This window comes from Phaseolus vulgaris, chromosome 4, assembly GCF_000499845.2.
Source record: "Phaseolus vulgaris cultivar G19833 chromosome 4, P. vulgaris v2.0, whole genome shotgun sequence".
Classification (NCBI taxonomy): Eukaryota; Viridiplantae; Streptophyta; class Magnoliopsida; order Fabales; family Fabaceae; genus Phaseolus; species Phaseolus vulgaris.
In genome coordinates, this window is record NC_023756.2 from 30351548 (window position 1) to 30369925 (window position 18378).

Here is an 18378-nt window from a genome sequence, read left to right on the forward strand (position 1 = left end):
TGTCCTTATAGAGAAGGAACATGATCATAGTGTTAAACCCTTTAGAGTAAGAGTTAATAGGAAGTCCATGTCATAAACCAAAGAAGTGACAACACGAAATAAGGAAGAGAATCCAAGATATGTCAACTAAAATTGTTAAATAATCATGTTCAGTAAATGAACGAGAAAAAAATACAAAATTGTCAATAAAACCCATTAACCTAAAAACAAATTCATAATACTTAAACAAATCTATTGAAAATAGACTAGCATCCCACAAATTTACGACCTTGGCTTCTCCTTGAAAAGAGCTAAAAGAGACACATCGAAGACCTTTACAACCCTAAACCTGACACTAGGAATATCACCCATAGCATGGCCCTTTTGTCCAAATCCAACAATCAAAACTTCATCATCCTCTTCAATGTAGTTCAAGCAACCATCATTTGGGAAAAAAGAAGCAATCTTCTTCCCATTTTTGATGAGTTGAACCCTGTCACACTTTCAAATAGCACAATTGGGTTGGTTAGCCTCAATACCTATCTTCTCGATAACAATTCCCTTTCCATGGGAAGAGCCAACAAAAGGTTTCTTCCATTCATTCCCAAGATGGGATTTCTTGTATGACTTATTAGCCCACCTTTGCCTCCTGCGATAGGACTTGAGCTTGTGAGAAACTCCCATTCCACGTGTCTTCCCCACGACTTCGTTCTTTAGTGCACAACTTCGGACTTATGACTTATTAGCCCACCTTTGCCTCTTGCGATAGGACTTGAGCTTGTGAGAAACTCCCATTCCACGTGTCTTCCCCACGACTTCGTTCTTCGGTGCACAACTTCGAAGGATGATAAGAAACCACAACCAAAAAACCTAAGTAAGATTTAATATTTAAGCCTTAAGATTTCAATGATTTATAAGGTGTGTATTTGTACCTCATGCTCTTTCATCAATGTATGTTCTAATTACCTTGCTTTTTTTATCAACAAATAAGAAAATACCATTAAAATCTCTAAGTAATGAGACAATAGTCTTATACACGACATTCACCTTACATGGTTAACCACGACATTCACCCACATTTCATACACTAACTACAAATTTTTTTCCTAAAGCTAAAACTAAAGCACTGTTAGCAATCCTGGAATGGGTCCCAGGCCAGCACCTTCAATTCTATTTGGCGTTTTGCATCATTCTTAACATTCTAATCTCCAATTCTTGTTAGCTGTAACAAACAATCTTATTTTGGCACACTGCACATCACTGCACTTTTATTATGTAGAATCCACAAATAGTTTACCTTGGTAACTTTAGTAACAACTTTGTTATTCAATTATCCATCTCTCACTTCCCTTTTATCTCCCAATAGAAACTTTGTTATTCAATTATCCATCTCTCACTTCCCTTTTATCTCCCAATAGAAACTTGCTTGTGCCTTTGCATATCAACCACATCACTTAAGTTGTTCAGTAACCTTGTATATGCATAATTGTTTAAGAATCTAGACAACTCATAACATCAGCACCAAGGAAAACAGTACTACAATTACCTACATTCACTCATCAAAAATCCTATAACCAATTCAACAATATCCTTTCTTCTCACACTCTTGATCTGTTTGAAAAAAGGTTTTCATGCATGACTTATCAGACTATGATGGATGTTTTAGCCATGTGATTCCCTAGTTAGATAAGAGAAAGTCATCTTCACTTGATAATTTCGTGGCATAAATATCATATCATATCCAGTGCAACAACTTTCTCCACCTCAAACAATAAGTTATTCATCTCTCTACAAAAACCTTCACTTGACACCGATGAAGAAATCTTCACTACCAATCTTCCCTTTAATTTACGAGTCCTTGATAAATAAAAACCTAAAATACTACATTTTCCTCCTACAAAGATAAAATAATTGCACCTATTATGAGATATGCACTCCAATCACATGTCAATTCCACTACAACCAACCTCCAGCTTTATATTATTTTCATCAATGAAGCTCTTCTTTTTTGTTGTTAACCCCTTCATAGATTTTTCACAAGTTGGCCTTTGCTCCAGAGTCTTAACAGAAATATCAAAATGCAAATTATAAAAAAAATGGTCTCTCTTTATCTTTTATTGAAGGAGCATGAGGATATGGTAAATCTTTTAAAGCAACACATCTCTTCTTATTTTCACTATTTTTTTTCTCTTTTTTCTTTTTCCTCCTCAATCTTATTTTTTCCTCTCTCCATCTCATCTCTCTTTCTCAGTCTCATATTTTCTTTCTTTTTCAGCAACTAATTTATCACCATCCCATTCTCCTGGTATTTTACCACTTTCAATGGTAATTATATTACACTGTTCCTTTGGGTTGGTATGTGTGTTGGTTGAAAACTAACCACCCAATCTCTCTACTAATTGTTTGGCAATATGTTCCAACTGCGTTTCTAAATTTCTGATTGCCGACATATTATTCTCTTGATTGACCAGAGTAGCTTTCATGAATTTTTCCAAGGTATCTTCAAATTTATTCAGCCTTCTAGGAATTGAAGGGTATATGGGTTGTTGTTATTAGTGGAAGAACCTTGCTTGTTGGATGGACCACTATTTTGTTTCCACACAATTTTGATTTTGATTGTGATGCAAACCACCTCGACAAGCAAATGACTAAGGATACAACAAACACTTCACAATTAGGTCAGTCATCTCAGCATACAAGACCAGACCCCACCAAACCTCAAGAGAGCCTCAGCAGAAGAAGAACCAAACATAAACCAGATTATTAGATGTTCTTCCTTCTAGTTCTTTCACAAAACAAGTTTTATGTAAATAAACTGGGCTCACTTTGGGGGTCTAAATAGAATAATAAGCTAGAATAGGGTATGCCTATAAATTAAGGCTTGTGCCAAACCCATTTTCTTTTCATGAGCACTTAGGTTTAGGTCTTTGTAACCCTAATTTCTAGTAGCAAGGCATAGGGGGCAACCATAGCCGCCCTCACTTTCCTTCCCTTTCTACCCCTCTCTGATCTTGCTCTCCAAGTCATTTCTTCCTATATAAAGAAAGCATTGGTTCATGTATTGACACATTCAATTTTGAATGTAAAGAAACTTTGTCAGTGTATTATCTTGAGTCTCCTATTATCCTTGGGTCTTATCTTGAGTGCTTTTCACTTCAAGTGGAGGCTCTACATCACTCATCTCGGAGTATCCCATCATCCAAGTGGCATGACAACCTCTCATATTCATAAGCTTTCTTCATCTCTTCACCTTTTTCGTTCCTTTTCTTTGCGTCAGTTTTCTCCATTCTCTATGTCATTGTATTTTTTTTTTCTTATGTGCTTCATTTCCACCCATCATCATCTAAATCACCATATAATTGTGTTTTCTCTTTGGCCTCTAGAAGTGAACCTTCACATTTACTTAACCACTTGGTTAAGTTCGTATGCAGTGGGAATCTTCTTTGGTTTTCTCACCATAATTGTTAATCCAAAAATCATAAACAAAGAGTGACCTATAAAAATGTGCTATCGTAAAATAAACTCACATCAGATTACTTCTTCAACCTTGAGAATAATTATTTTTGTTGGAGAAACCACCTTGCCTTCCCTGATTGCCCATGTAAATTTACTTATGCATCAGATGAATTATTTTGATAAGAACAGTGACCATTGGAATGATTACCTCCACAAAAATCACACCTTATTAGTTAACCCTGACTCTGAGAAGATTGTACAACTTGTAATTGTTGTGGCAATTTAACCCTTTGTGCAGTTAATGCTTCAAGCTGTTGTATAAGAATTTTATTCCGAGTCAGGAGTGCATATGAAGAACTTAACTTTAACAACCCTTTCTTTTAAATACCTTGTTTATAATGTTGGGCTTGATAATATGTTGATGCCAATGCATCAATAATCTTTGTCACTTGTTCCATATCAATAATCATCATTGTGCCACCAGCTGAAGTATCTAAAAGCATCTTGGTATCAAATCTCGGACTATTATGAAAGATGCTTAGTTGAGCAATGTCTTCAAACTCATGATTTTGGAATTTTCTCAACATCATATTAAATCTCTCTCATGTCTCATAAAAGGCTCCATCTTCTCCTTGTCTGAACATAAAAATATCAGACTTTGCTTTAGTGAGATAATGGAAAAAAAATTTGTAATTTTTTTTCTTTATATCCTTCCAGCTAGTGAGGATTTGATTTGGATGTGATTTGAGACATTCTTTTATCTTTTCTGTCAATGAAAAAGGAAACAAACGCATATAAATATTTTCAATATACCTGATTGAAAGCCCATTATTCCCACTATTCTTAAAATGTAGACTAATGTGTATATGGATCCTCATGGTCCATTGTTGTAAATTGATGGGTACTGATAGGACTAAGGAAAATAGGTTTCATCTCAAAGACCTCGGTGGTAACAAGTATTGCAATACTAAAAAAATGGCTTGACCCCTGTCGCATGGCATAATCTCCAAGTGTTCTCCTAGAAGGTGGTGCTTGCTCTTCAGCCATGTTGCTTTTCTCCTGAAAAATATTAATAGGAAGGGAAGAAGTGGTTGAAAATTCTTCTCTAGTGTCTCCTTGTTTTTCTTTTATCTTTGTCTCTCAGTTTCTTCTAGTTACCTTTTCAATCTCTGACTCAAATAATAATTGGTCTCTAGGAACTTGACCTCTTAATATCATATAAGACAACTCACCCAAGGGTTAGCACAAGGATTCACTAGCAGTAAAAATAAATAAACTATTTCTAAAAATTAAAATTGAAAAAAAATAAAATAAAATAAATTTAAAATAAATCTGAATATAAAATAAAACAAATTGCATAAACAAAAACAATTAAAATATTCACAATATTTAGGAATTTGTACTTAAAATTAAACTTTTCCCCAACAACAACGCTAAAAACTTAATGACTATTTTACGATAAGTGTACCATGTCAGAAGTAATAATTTGTGGACAGAGACCGAACCCAAGGAAGAATTGAATTATCAAGAATAAGATTCACTAAATAGAAGACAATAAGTAAAATTTTGTATGATGTTTGTTGTGTATGATTGCAAGAATGGAAATAAAGCAAAGTAAAGAGTTGTTGATTCAATTGAGAAAATTAGGATTGGGGATCATCCTTCTTACTCTTTTGTATTTTGAAAATCATAATAATATTCTATCTTTGATTGATATTGATGTCCATATAAAATTCATTTATATTTATTTCTCGCATATAAATATATTAAGAGAGACTCCTAAATATTGATTATTCGCATATTTATAAAAACTCTTTATCCTTACGATTAGATGTTGATAGCAATTAATATTTCAAATCTATTGCTAGCATTCAAATATGTTACCCATTATCATTTAGGTCAAAAACTTATAAGTACTTTCAAGTAAAATCTAAGGATTAAAATCCTGGTAAACAAACCTTATGAATAAAATGACAATACCAATCACCAATCAATAGGCGAAGTTCCTCAGGCTTATGGCTTAGGCGAATTTGGACGAATGTTAGAGCGTTCTAACTTTCCCTTTTTATCTTGTATGTTTTCCTTTAACCTTTTCATCTCCATTTTCCCATAGAATTATGAAATTAACAGAAATTTGGAAATAATTTGTTCTTATTCATATTAGAATCACAAAATATGTAAAGAGGTATAAATTCATGAATTAGAGGTTAAATTATATTATCAATAAATATCCATAAGTGTTTGTATTTTAATCTGAAATGTTATTTAAATATGATCACAGTCTAATCACATGCCAATTCTACTTCAATCAACATAGCATATATCCATATCACAGGAAGATATAGTAGGAGATGTCAATAAAACAACCAATATGTTTTGCTTCTCCATCCCATCTCAACTACTAGCCACCCAAAATATATTCCACATTTTAGAAATGAGATCAAACATGCCTCTGGATACAGGTAGTTCATCATCCCTCTTCTCCATACTTTAATCCTTTGTTAGGCTAGCATAAGAGTTAAACCAACCATTATTTGGAGGAGGTGCAGAGAGATAACCCCTTGGCATGAGAATTCTTCCCTTATGTAAGTTGAATGCACATCATTGTCATCATCCTTCTTTGTTTCTACTATCATTGTTGTATCTTTATCTACCATTTCTTCCTTTAAATTTGTCTCTTTCACCTGTGACACATACCTTTGTTCTCTTAATTTAATTCCACTATTGCTCATGCTTCTTGTTCCTAACTCTTTCTCCACTATGATATGGTCATTATGCAATAATAGTTTTGATCCTGCCGACAACTCGGGCGTGGAGGAATCGCTTCGTAGCTCTCACTACCCCGTCTACGTGACTGTGTTATCTGTGAAATCACCCCCAGAACCTTCTCTAGGATCTCCAACTGTGACCTGCAAAACACACAGACGGCGCCTCTAGCGGCCGTTTGCACTCCGACGATCAAGTTAGACGACAGAACCACCAATAGAAAAACTGTGTGTGTTCAAAAGAATCCCCCTCTCTCAGTCTCACTCTGATTCCCTTTTATACTTCTCTTTGCATCTGTGCCTAACAGAATTCTGTTATGCTTTTCTGGCATGTGTCAGAATTCTGTTATGCTTTTCTGCAGAGACGTACCTCCAGAATCAGTGAAACATGAGCGTCTGTGCGTGTCTGTACCTTTAGCGACACGGAGTGTATCTTTCTCTGGGCCGCGCCTCACTCAGATGGTGACACGTGGAGGCATGCAACTCACATCTAACCACACACGTATCACCCCCTGGAGGGCTCTAGCGCGTCTCTTTGTGCGCTTAAGTCATTCCCTTGCGGAGTAACTTAACGCGTTTCTTTCGTCTGGGTAAATCGCACACTCCCAGGAGAACGCCAGGTGTGGCTGGTCTAGGCACACTCACCAAGCATTGCTCTCTGCGTGAACGATTTCCCCTCCGCGGTGTCATGCACGTAATGGGTTGAGGGAGTCACCAATCACTGACCGGTTTACTAGCTCCCTCAGTCCACTCTCGTGCACGACTCTACCGGCGAGCAACTCCTCTTTCTCCGAGATAGGATCACACGAGGTCCATGCGTAACGCTCTCGCTGGGAACCACAGCCCCAGTTTAACTGCGTGTAACACGAGACCCCGATGACCATGTACCCCGATGACTGATCGGTGCTTTCTTGCTTCTCGCGTTCTGCCCCCAGGTGTTCATCTGGGAACTGATCGGTCGGTGGGCACTCGGTTGACCACCGATCACCGTTCTGGGTGATTTGTCCCTTGACTTCTCTGCCACCTGACCTGTCGGTGGCCACTTGGTTACTGACCACCGATCACCGCTCTAGGCGATCGCCTCCCTGATCTCTCTGTCACCTGGTCCACGTGTCACCCTGCGAGTGGTCCCCGTGGTTATCTGCTGCTGACGTCATCGACTACCGATGACCGATCAGATCAAGTTTGATCTCTTCTTTCATCCTAGATTACACCCTGAGTTAGGTTGTGCCCATTTCAAGCAACCAAACCCTTTCTTCTCTTTTTTTCTTGTTAATTTGGCTTATAGGTATGAGTTTTGTTTGTTTCCAATCGTTTCTCAATAACCCTTCTCTCTTTTGATAAATACACTATTCCTTTATTATTTTTAGGGTTAATACATTTGATGTAAATATTAATAGCACAATCTTTATAATTTTATCACACCTTAGTTTTTATGTGTAACAAGTTAGCACCTACCATAGACTCAAAAATTTTCATGCTACCAAAGCTCTCCTCTTACTTTAAAAAAAAACACCTTCTGACTTACCTTGCTTCCTCCCCACCCACCCTTTTTCTAGATTTGAATTTTGTGTCACTAGAATATTTACATCCCACCCCTCCATTATTCTTCACTCCATTTTCTTGGGTTCTTCTTCTCCACCCATTTATTCTTTTTCCTTTTCTTCACATCCTCTTATCATCCATATTAGGCTTTTGACTAGTAGACCTGTCTACTTCCTACTTTTTTGTGTGCTTCCCTTTGATTATTATTTCAACATTTATTGAATCTTGGTAGGTTAACATTGATCTTGACATTTTTTATCCTAGTATTTTATAGTTTCCTCTTTAGTTGCCTTGTGTTTTTACCTTTATGAATCTCACACACCCTAGTCTATCTCCCATATGTTTTTAATTTTCAAAAATCAATACTTATCATACCTTCTCCCTACTTTGGATTACTTTCCATAGACAAAGTTCATTGTAGTTCAACAATATTTATGCTTGGAAGAACATTGTAATATTCATCCTTGTCCCCCTCTCCTTACTCCCCATATTTGTAATAAGCTTTTTGGGTTTATTTATCTTGAAGTTTTTTTATTTGTGTTCTATTTACCTTCTCTTTTGAATATATGTTGGGTTAGGTGTAATGTTGTAAAAAAAAAAAAAGTTATTGTGATCATTGTATAATAAGTGTTTGTGCTTGAATGATCAATGATGGATTCTAGACAAACAAATAGTAATAAGTGTTAAGTATCATTGTATAATAAGTGTTTGTGCAAATAGTAAACAAACAAGAGTTTAAGTATCAAATTTACATAGAATTTCTATACAACTATTTACTATAAATAAAAATGAAGATATCTAGAATTTGAAATTAAAAATAGTGGGAATAGCATTTCTCTTATGCATGTCCTTGGAGTTTTGAAAAATTCAAACATCTCAGAAATAGAGAAAGAGATAGAAATTTATCGAATGAACTGCACTCCTTCGTATACGCCAGGAGTCCATTGATGAGAAGGGGCTGGGAAAAACTTGAACTCAATTCCTACAGTGATGAATAAAAGTGCAATTAAAATTCCTGAGGAATTCTACATTTGTGTATTGATAAGATCATTCATTATTTCTTGAAGCTCGATCTCTCCCTCGGATGAACCATATAGCCAAGAGAAACCATGAACCAAAATAGAAGAGTTTGCCCCACCCATGAGTAAATATTTCGTAGTAGCCTTGCTAGACCATACATCTTTCTTAAAATATCCATATAGTAGATAGAAACATAAAGTAAAACATTCTAGAGCTACAAAGATAGTTATTAAATCGTTAACGCCGCATAAAAATATTCCTCCTAGAGTAGTTGTTAATATGAATAAGAAAAACTTTGTGATAGCCATTTCTATTATGGATAAAGGAATACAGAGAGTTGAACATAGTAAAATAAGAAATTGAAAGATTTCGTTGAAGTTGTTCGTTTGGGAATTTCCCGAAAAGGAAATCATAGGTTCTTCTCTTCATCAGAACAATAGGGTTGTTATGCCCATTACTAAACTTGTTAAAGAGATAAAATAGAACCAAGATATATCTTTTTTATTAGAGGTTGAATCAATCACGAGAAGAAGAATTAGGCCAAAAAATAGGATATATTCTGGGAAAATAAAACTTCCATTGAAAAGAAGCAAATGAAAGGCTTTCGTAAAAGTTCTTGTAGAATCGAGAATGAAGTTTTTCATTCTTTACATGTCAGATCATGAATTAGTAACTGCATCCAATCTCCAAAAAATTCCAATTGTTTTGAATTTTTTTATCTTTTTGGAATGAAATATTTACCGAATCCCCATGAATAAGACCAAATCTTATTTTGTGGTATTTACATAAGATTCATCTTTCTCATTCTTAAGCAAGTCTCTTAGAGGGCTTAATTGATCCATGATTTATGTTTTGTTTTTCGTTTGTTTTGAGAGATATATTCTTCAATTTTAGGTGTCTATATAAATCTTGTTCATAAATTAACAAAAATGTAAAAAAAATACTCTATATAATTGAAATGACAATGATTAAGATAAAATATAATTCAAATATAAATATATAAAGAAATGTCGAAGATTGATTTGACTAATCTTTTCCATACCATTTAATCAAATTCTTATCCTAATATTTTTTATTACTCAAATAATTTATTGATCCACAAATTCAATTTAACCCTAATCCTTTTAGTAGACAAATTCTAAAGTACTTAAATAAGATTTCTATTCCTTGAATAAATTTGTTGAACAATCAACATTACACCAAAAATTGAAATGTATTTATAACTCTTCTTTCTTAACCTTCCTATTAAAAAAACTAAAAAAATGTAAAATCGTAATAATTTTTTATTAAATTAAATAAAAAATTAATACAATACAATCTAAAATAATAATGAGTGACACATTTAAGATAAAAGATATATGAACAGAAAACAATTAGCACGCTTAAAAATTAAAAGGATACCTAAAAGTGACAATTTTAGAAAATACATACTCTTTGTGGGAATCTTTCTATAATGTGTTTGGATGTGGTAATTTAAGAGAATGATTCACTTATTTGATGAATTTAAGGTAAATATTTTTGAAATGGAATTTTAACTTAAAAGAAGAATTTCATTACTTTATGCAAACAAAATAAATTAAAATATAAGATATTTTAATTACTCTATCCAAACAAAATTTTATAAAATAAAGAGAACTCAATTGCAAACAATTCAAATACAATTGATGTTATTGGTTCAAATCCCTCTTCCAAACACAATGTTGATAATGTTAGTGTAGGAATGACATAACAATGTTAATAATGTTAGTGTAGGAATGACATAGTCTTTGTAGTGGGAATCCTCATGGAGAGAAGCTCAAGTGATGAAAGATCACTTTTGGTGAGAAGGGAACCATCATGTGTCCCCCAACCCCCACCTTTTTTTCCGAAAAGAACATAAAAATTATATATCCCTTCAATAAAGGAAACTGGTAGATGCTCTCCTTCAACAAAATAGTTCTAACAAAGAATCTCAAGCTCAAAAGACCCCATCATGGTTCGTCAAGTGACACAAAGTAAAAATCTAAAGAAAAGCAATAATCTAAATGAACTAAACTCTTCAATGTTATGTTTCTCATATGAGGGAATAAGTGATATACCTAATTGAGAAATGAGAGGTAAGTATATGGTTTTTTTCTTGGGAATAATCTATTAAGAAAAATGCTTTAAATAACTTTTTAAACTGTGTCGGTTATACTGATTTCTGAAATTAATTTGTGGAACTCTAAAATATTCTTATATATATGTATCTGAGCTTAATTTTTTTTTTAAATTAATAAAATGTTGGATGAGTTTGTTTGTGCTTAATTTTTTTTTAAAAGTGACTTTTTATAGAATAAAATATCTAGTTTTTTTTGTGTGTGTTTGTCTACTCTCTTTATTTTAAAAATAAGTCATTTTTATTATTTTTAATAAGAAAATCTTATTTTCCTATGACATGAGTGATTATTTTAAAAATGACCTATTTCATAAACAATTATTTTTAGTTTAACTAAACGGAACATTACACTACTACAAGAAAATCATGAAATAGAAATCCATTTTAGAGATAAAAATAATTAGTTACTATAGTAACTAAATTAAAAACCATTTTAAAGATTAAAATAATTTTTGGTTTCTAAATTAACTTCTATTATTGTTAAATGGTTTCTAAATTGGTATCTAATTAACAACCGAGATTTTTGCTACCAAATTTAGAATCTAAATAATGCGGAAGTTAAAACTTTGGTAGCTAATTAGATACCAATTTAAAAATTATTTAATAATAATATTAACTAATTTAGAAATTAATTTTTTTTTAGTTTCTAAAATGGTCTAAAGTAACTATAGCAACTAATTATTTTTAGTATCTAAAATTGGTTTCTATTTCATGATTTTCTTGTAGTGTTATATTAAATTGTAAATTATATTATTAGTGAATTATTGCAATGAAAGTGAATTATCTCTTTACATGAGATGTGATTTTAGTTTCAAGAGCTTAAGAACAATCGTAATTATGTTTTAGAGATAACTTATCAAATAAAAAAGCATCTTGAAAATCGTTTCTTCACCGTATTTGTATAGTTAACTATATTTCTTTTTGAAATTGAATTATAAAAATCAAAATTAGTAATTAATAGTTTTAAGAACGAATTTTTCTAATTAGAAAAAATTAATACACCTATTTATTTCGTAGACCAAAGGACCATACATTGTATTTTTCTAAAAAATTTAGGAACAATATCTTTCGGAAGCAATCTCTTTTATTAATTTAAGTTTATTGAAAATTACATTGTTAAAAGAGAATCGTTAAACAAAATGTGGGTTCCACACTTTTTTTGTAAATAAAAGAATATGTTTAGAAGAAATTTTTTCAATAATTCACTTTATTAAATACTACACAGTCAAGAGAGAATTATTAAATAAAATGCGAATTCTATATTTTTTTGTAATTTTTAATAAATTTGAAGTTTATAAAACATAATATATTTGAAAGGGCATATCAAAAAGTGGTTTCCTAAATTTCTTTTAATATGAAATCTGTTTGAGAGAAATTTTCTTTCCATATTTCCAATTTTTTTTTCCATTCTTTGTCACGTTAAGGGTTAGAATCCCTACAACCCATACTTTCAAAAGTACCAAATTATCTATTTTTGATTTTGTAATTTATAATATAAATTTGTATCTCATAATTTTTAATTTGAAATACATAATTTTATTCTAAATTATACAATTCTGAATACAAATTTTACTTTTTAAAATATACAGTTCAAAATATGGTATAAAAAATTTGTATTTAAAATAAATAAAAATATCACAAATTTTAATTTTCATATTTTATTAGATTTCACCTTTTGAAATTACAAAAAAAAAACGTGGGGTGCAGGAAGAAATACATGCAGGTACAGAAATAATTTCCTTTTCTTGATTCTAATTGGGTGAGATAATTCCCAACACGTTCTTGAATAGTCCAAAACAACAATGAAAATTACAAAGGCCTTGGGCCGAAATAGTGTCTTTTCAATTTGAAACACTATCGAGATAGTTTTTTTTTTCACCATCCTAATTGCTTTCGACACCTACCATTTTAAAATCAGAAATATTACCTGAAATGTATTAAGAAACTTTCGAATTACGTATTTGAAAAGCATTCCAGAAAAAAATTGATTCCATTCGGAAAATATTTTCTAAAAAGTATAAAATTTTAAATGATTTAAAATATTACATTATATCAGAATGTGTGTGAAGAAAATATAAATATACATAAAACAATTACTTGAATATTCCAAAAAGTAGTTGAAAGTACAGCATCATCTATTCAACAAAAAGGGAAAAAAAATTCTAGAATTTCAATATCATGAAAAGAATTATGGGCTAGAAAAGGTCTTGAATCTCTTTTTCTTTTCTAAAGAAAAAATAATGAACAATTCAGCTAGATATCCAATGAAATTAGTTATATTTTTTTCTTATTAATACCGCGGTTAAAAAAATTGCAGTGACAATTGTTTACAAATGAATTGTTTTTTCACTAATTTTAATGTTTATTTTACTCATGTATGTAAGCAACAAAAGTAGTTATTTAGTAACTCAAGCGAAAACACCTTGTAGCATTGCTCAATCTTAGGATATCCCTTTGTCTATGTCTTCATGTGCTTCTCTCTCTAAATTGGGGAAATACTAAGTTTTAAATTATTTTAAATAATATTATGACTTTATGTCTATGAAGATAATATCACTAAAATTAATGAATGTATTCGATGAATTTGAAATTTCATCTCGATTTTATTCTTAAAAAATTTACCGAAAAATTACAAAAAAAAAAATATATTAAAACTGTCTTTAATTGATTACTAAAGAAGTAGAATAATGAGGTAGAAGTTAAAATAGAAAACCACATCTTAGAGAACAAAAGAACCAATCAAATAAATAGGAACCTTTGGGTATAAAGCATCGTCACTGAAGGGTTGAATGAAAGAATTTGCATACAATTACGTACAATTGCTTAATTACCACGTGTGTTGATCCATTTAAGTTGTTAATCTTTTCACAGAATAGTAATAATTCCGACAACAATCTGGAAAACTTTACAGTTACACTTACATCGTGTTCTTCTGGGGACATCAAATCAATGTTTCACCTTTTGTTTCAAGTAGTTTCCACTCTTGCATAAATTATGAGCATTGAGGTTTCCCTGTGCTGAAAACTCACAGGGTCAGTTTACAACAAAATCCTCCCTCTCATGTCATCCATCATATCTGTTTCTTTATACATAGAGCATGTGGGTCCAACTTTATGTGTCTTTTCTTGTTTGGCTGCATTTCATGGACCTACCCTTAGTTATTATGTCAAGGAAACCCAACTCCTTGGCCTATCCACTCATGCAGTACACGCCTCATTCATCAATTCCCTATGTGTGTAGGATAGCAGGGTGGGGAGCTTTCTCTTTTCAGTTTGCAATAAGTTTTAATGCTTCCATCTTTTGCTCTGCCATGCCTCACAATCTCACATCACCATGGACTTGTTCACCTCATTTTTAGAATCTTTTCTGGGGTGACCCAATCTCAAAACTATTGTATTAGGTATCTAAACTCATCACATTAATCTCAAAACTAGTATTAGCCTTTTCATAATGTCTTTTACTAGTTTCATAAAAGCTTCAAAAAAATATGTTTGGCAAGAGATGAAACATCTTCTATTGCTGTGAGACTTGGCACAACTGTTTCAGACTTTGAGTTCATTTCTCAGCCATTATTTTCCATGCAGGCCCACAAACTCACCTAACCAGACGACACTCTCCACTTTTTCCTCTAAAAATACCACACACACACACATTTTGTCTGAGAGTCAGAGAAACAATTTCAACAGTTAAATCTTATGTGAATCTTTGTATTAAATATGTTTTTTTTTTCTCTCAAAGTAATGTAGCATGGACCATAGTGTGATATAGTAATATTATTCTCAGCTTTTTTCCTATTTGCCAATACCCTTTTGGTATTTTTGTGTCTTTACTACTACTACTACTATTTTTATGTGACTTAAAACACACTCCCTAATGACCCGTTCTAGGTTCCTTAAAAGGCTTTCCTAGTCTCTATTTAATTGGACAAAAGGACTATTGCTTCATGTTGTCTCATTTAATGCTACAAGCCACCAAAAGCTTTACACAAATATGATTCTTAACATCCAAATCTCAAATCACATGATCTTGCATTTACTCTCCCCATGTTTCCGCACACTCGTCCTTCATTGCCCCTACCACTTCCATTCTCTCATTTATCCTTCATAAACAAACCTCTCTTGGCACTTCATAATGCACTCCCAATTCTTTAATGTTCATTTATTGAGTATATTTGCACCATTCAAAATTCTCTACTTTCTCTTCACATTTTTCTCCTTTTCCTGTTTAACAACACCTCCCCCCTCCCTCTCTTTCTCTTTTCCACTCCCTCTCTTCTTTTTCTATTCTCTTTTCCCTTGGTTTGGTGAGATGGGTAGAAGACATCTTCATGCATGGTTAATGCTGCTTCTTTTGATGGCTCACTCCGTTGGCACAAGTAATGGCTCTAGACACACTCAAGTTTTCAACATGCAGCCAAAGTCTCAAGGCTTGTCACAAAATTTCTTCGGCTTCTTGCCAAAGGCAATGCCATTGCCACCTTCAGGACCTTCTAGGCAGCACAACAGCATTCAATTACAAAACTCAAGGGGGAAAAAACCATAGAGGGTTATCTTACTCCTTTCTTTCACTCATCTGTTAGAAAATATATGTATGGGGTAATATGTATATGGTATCTTAACTATCCTTTAACATCTTGTATCAACTTCCCCTTGTTTTTGGATACTTTGGAGGCCCTTTCAAAGGCTAAAAAAGAAAAGTAAGAAGCTTAAAAGCATATATATGGAACCTAGATTGAGTTCTCCATGCATCATGTGACTGGCTCAAGTTCATATTTATATATGTGCTTCTTGTAATAAGAGAAACTTGAAGGGTTGAAGTCATGATGTACTATGTAGCTTCATTTGAGGTAAAATTATAGCTCTTGTACATGAAAGGAAAGAGAAACCGAAGGCAAATTCCACAGAGATTGTTCCTCTAATTTTCTGCAATTTTATGCTTCAGTTATTATTTTGCAGCTTCATAAGAATAAGTTCGTGTCCTTTTAACTTCTGTTCGTTTATAAATTTGGTCCTTTTTCTTCCAATTTGTTTCTCATTACTTTCGTTATTTAATTTCTATCTATCTGTTAACTTCATATTCATTTAGCATAAATGTACTGGTTTAAGTGTTCCAGTCAAGTACACATTTATCCTAATTATTGTTATTAGTTAATAAATTAAAATGACATAATTAAAATCAGTAGAGATATTAAATCTATTCAAAAATAGAGGATCAAAATTAAAAAAAAAACAGAATAATAGAAAAAGTGTAAACTTAACCTTTTTTCAAATATATAAAGTTACTCCAAGAAAAAGTTTCAAAAGAATTATTCTTTCTTTTTATTTTCATATCATTTTAATTCAACTATTATAACTGAATTATTTTTTAGAATAAAAACTGAAAGGCGGATATATATATATATATATATATATATATATATATATATGTATGTATATAAAATTTGTTAAACATCAAATCATTTGGTATTAACATTGAAGAAGGAAAGTAAACCAGAGAGAAAAGTTCATTAAATAAAAATTTATATAATTTTGTGATTCAGTGAACTTCAGTTAAGAATAAAATTTATGAGGGTTTAAATTATATTCATATACCAATCATTATTTGGACAATGAAAAAATAGGAATAATAGTTACCTTTATGGGGTGTTAGGGAAGAATAAAGGGAAAAATGAACGTGTGAAGGAATGGAGGGTGGTGATTTTAGTTGCTTCAATGCTTAAAGAATAGAGGGGAAAAAAATCATGTAGATATATGAAGAAATAGGCTAAAATGCAGCATATTTATTTATGTTGTAAACATAATTAATTTATGTTGTATAAATATTAATTTAAATATATTTATTCATCAATACATTTATAAAATTAAATATAAATATATATATATATATATATATATCCGGATACACTACAAGAAAAAAAGGTTTTAATAGAGGTTATTTAGTGGAGGTTAATATAATCTTAAGAATTGATTTAATTAATGAAGGTTTTTTCTAAAACCTCAACAAAATAACGGAGGTTTTTTAACTTAGCTAAATTCCAAAGGTTTATTCTAAAACCTCAGTAAAATAACATAGGTTTTTTTAACCTTTATTAATTTCCAAAGGTTTATTTTAAAACCTCCGCAAAATAACGAAGGTTTTTTTAACCTTTGTTAATTTCCAAAGGTTTATTTTAAAACCTCCACAAAATAACGAAGGTTTTTTTAACCTTTGTTAATTTACAAAGGTTTATTTTAAAACCTCCATAAAATAACAAAGATTTTTTTAACCTTCGTTAATTTCCAAAAGTTTATTTTAAAACCTTCGTTAAATTCTAAATATTTATTCTAAAATCTCATCAAAATAATATAGTTTTTTAATTTTTTTTAAGTGTCAAAAGTTTATTGTAAAACATCAATAAAATATTTTATATTTTCTCAATTCTTAATAAATAGATATAATTAAATTTTTTAGTGAGTTTAGCCTAAACTGGTATACATATTTAAATATGCTTTGAACTTAGGTCTTAGAGGTTGATTCATTAATTGAAGTTAGAAGGCACTTCATTAATTGAAATTATTATTCAATTCTTAAAGATTGTTTTTATGAATTTCAATAAGTAAAAATAAGTTGTGTGTGAAGTGACATTAACTTATCACATATATACATCATCATAATTTATTTTTTGGTTACATTTGCAGTATCAAATTTTGAAGAATCAGACACGGGAAACTATTCATTATAATAATATTAATAATAATATTTATAATAATATTAATAATAATATTTATAATAATATTTATAATAATATTTATAATAATATTAATAATAATATTTATAATAATATTTATACTAATATTAATAATAATATTAATAATATTAATAATAATATTTATAATAATAATAGTAATAATATTAATAATATGAATAATATTAATAATAATGTTAATATAATATTAATATGTATAAATTATGTTAATAATAATAAGTAAAATAAAAATGATAATATGACCGAAGAACTTTTTTGGTTTAGTGGTTAACCCTTTCCTCCCTACTGGAAGGATTTTTATTTTACGGAGGTTATGAAAGCCTTTTCCTGGAGTTTAAAAAAAATCTTGCAGTGATACATTAATAAAAATACTAAAATAATTTTTAAAAAAAATGATACTTTTTCCACAGCACAACTGTATAAGAATTTTATATTTACAGAAAAATATAAAATCATTCAAGATTATCTAAAAAAATATTTATAGTAATATATTTTATATATATTTATATCATATATAATACATACTTTAAATGCACATTTAAATATAAAAATGTGTTATTATATCTATACTTAATATATTATTAGTATAAACTAATAATAAATATGTTTATATTTTGTATATTTATTCTATTTTTAATAAATTAACATGATGTATTAAAGTAAGAATTTGGTTTGATAATTCACATTTATAATAAAATTAGTAAAATGTACTTGAAGGGGGCAAAGGAATG

The 18378-nt window shown here is 31.0% G+C and overlaps 1 pseudogene; it reads right to left on the reverse strand.

Annotated features, from left to right (window-relative positions):
• Positions 1-261: 261 nt before the first annotated feature.
• Positions 262-4482, reverse strand: LOC137838634 (small ribosomal subunit protein uS12-like; annotated as a pseudogene).
• Positions 4483-18378: the final 13896 nt, after the last annotated feature.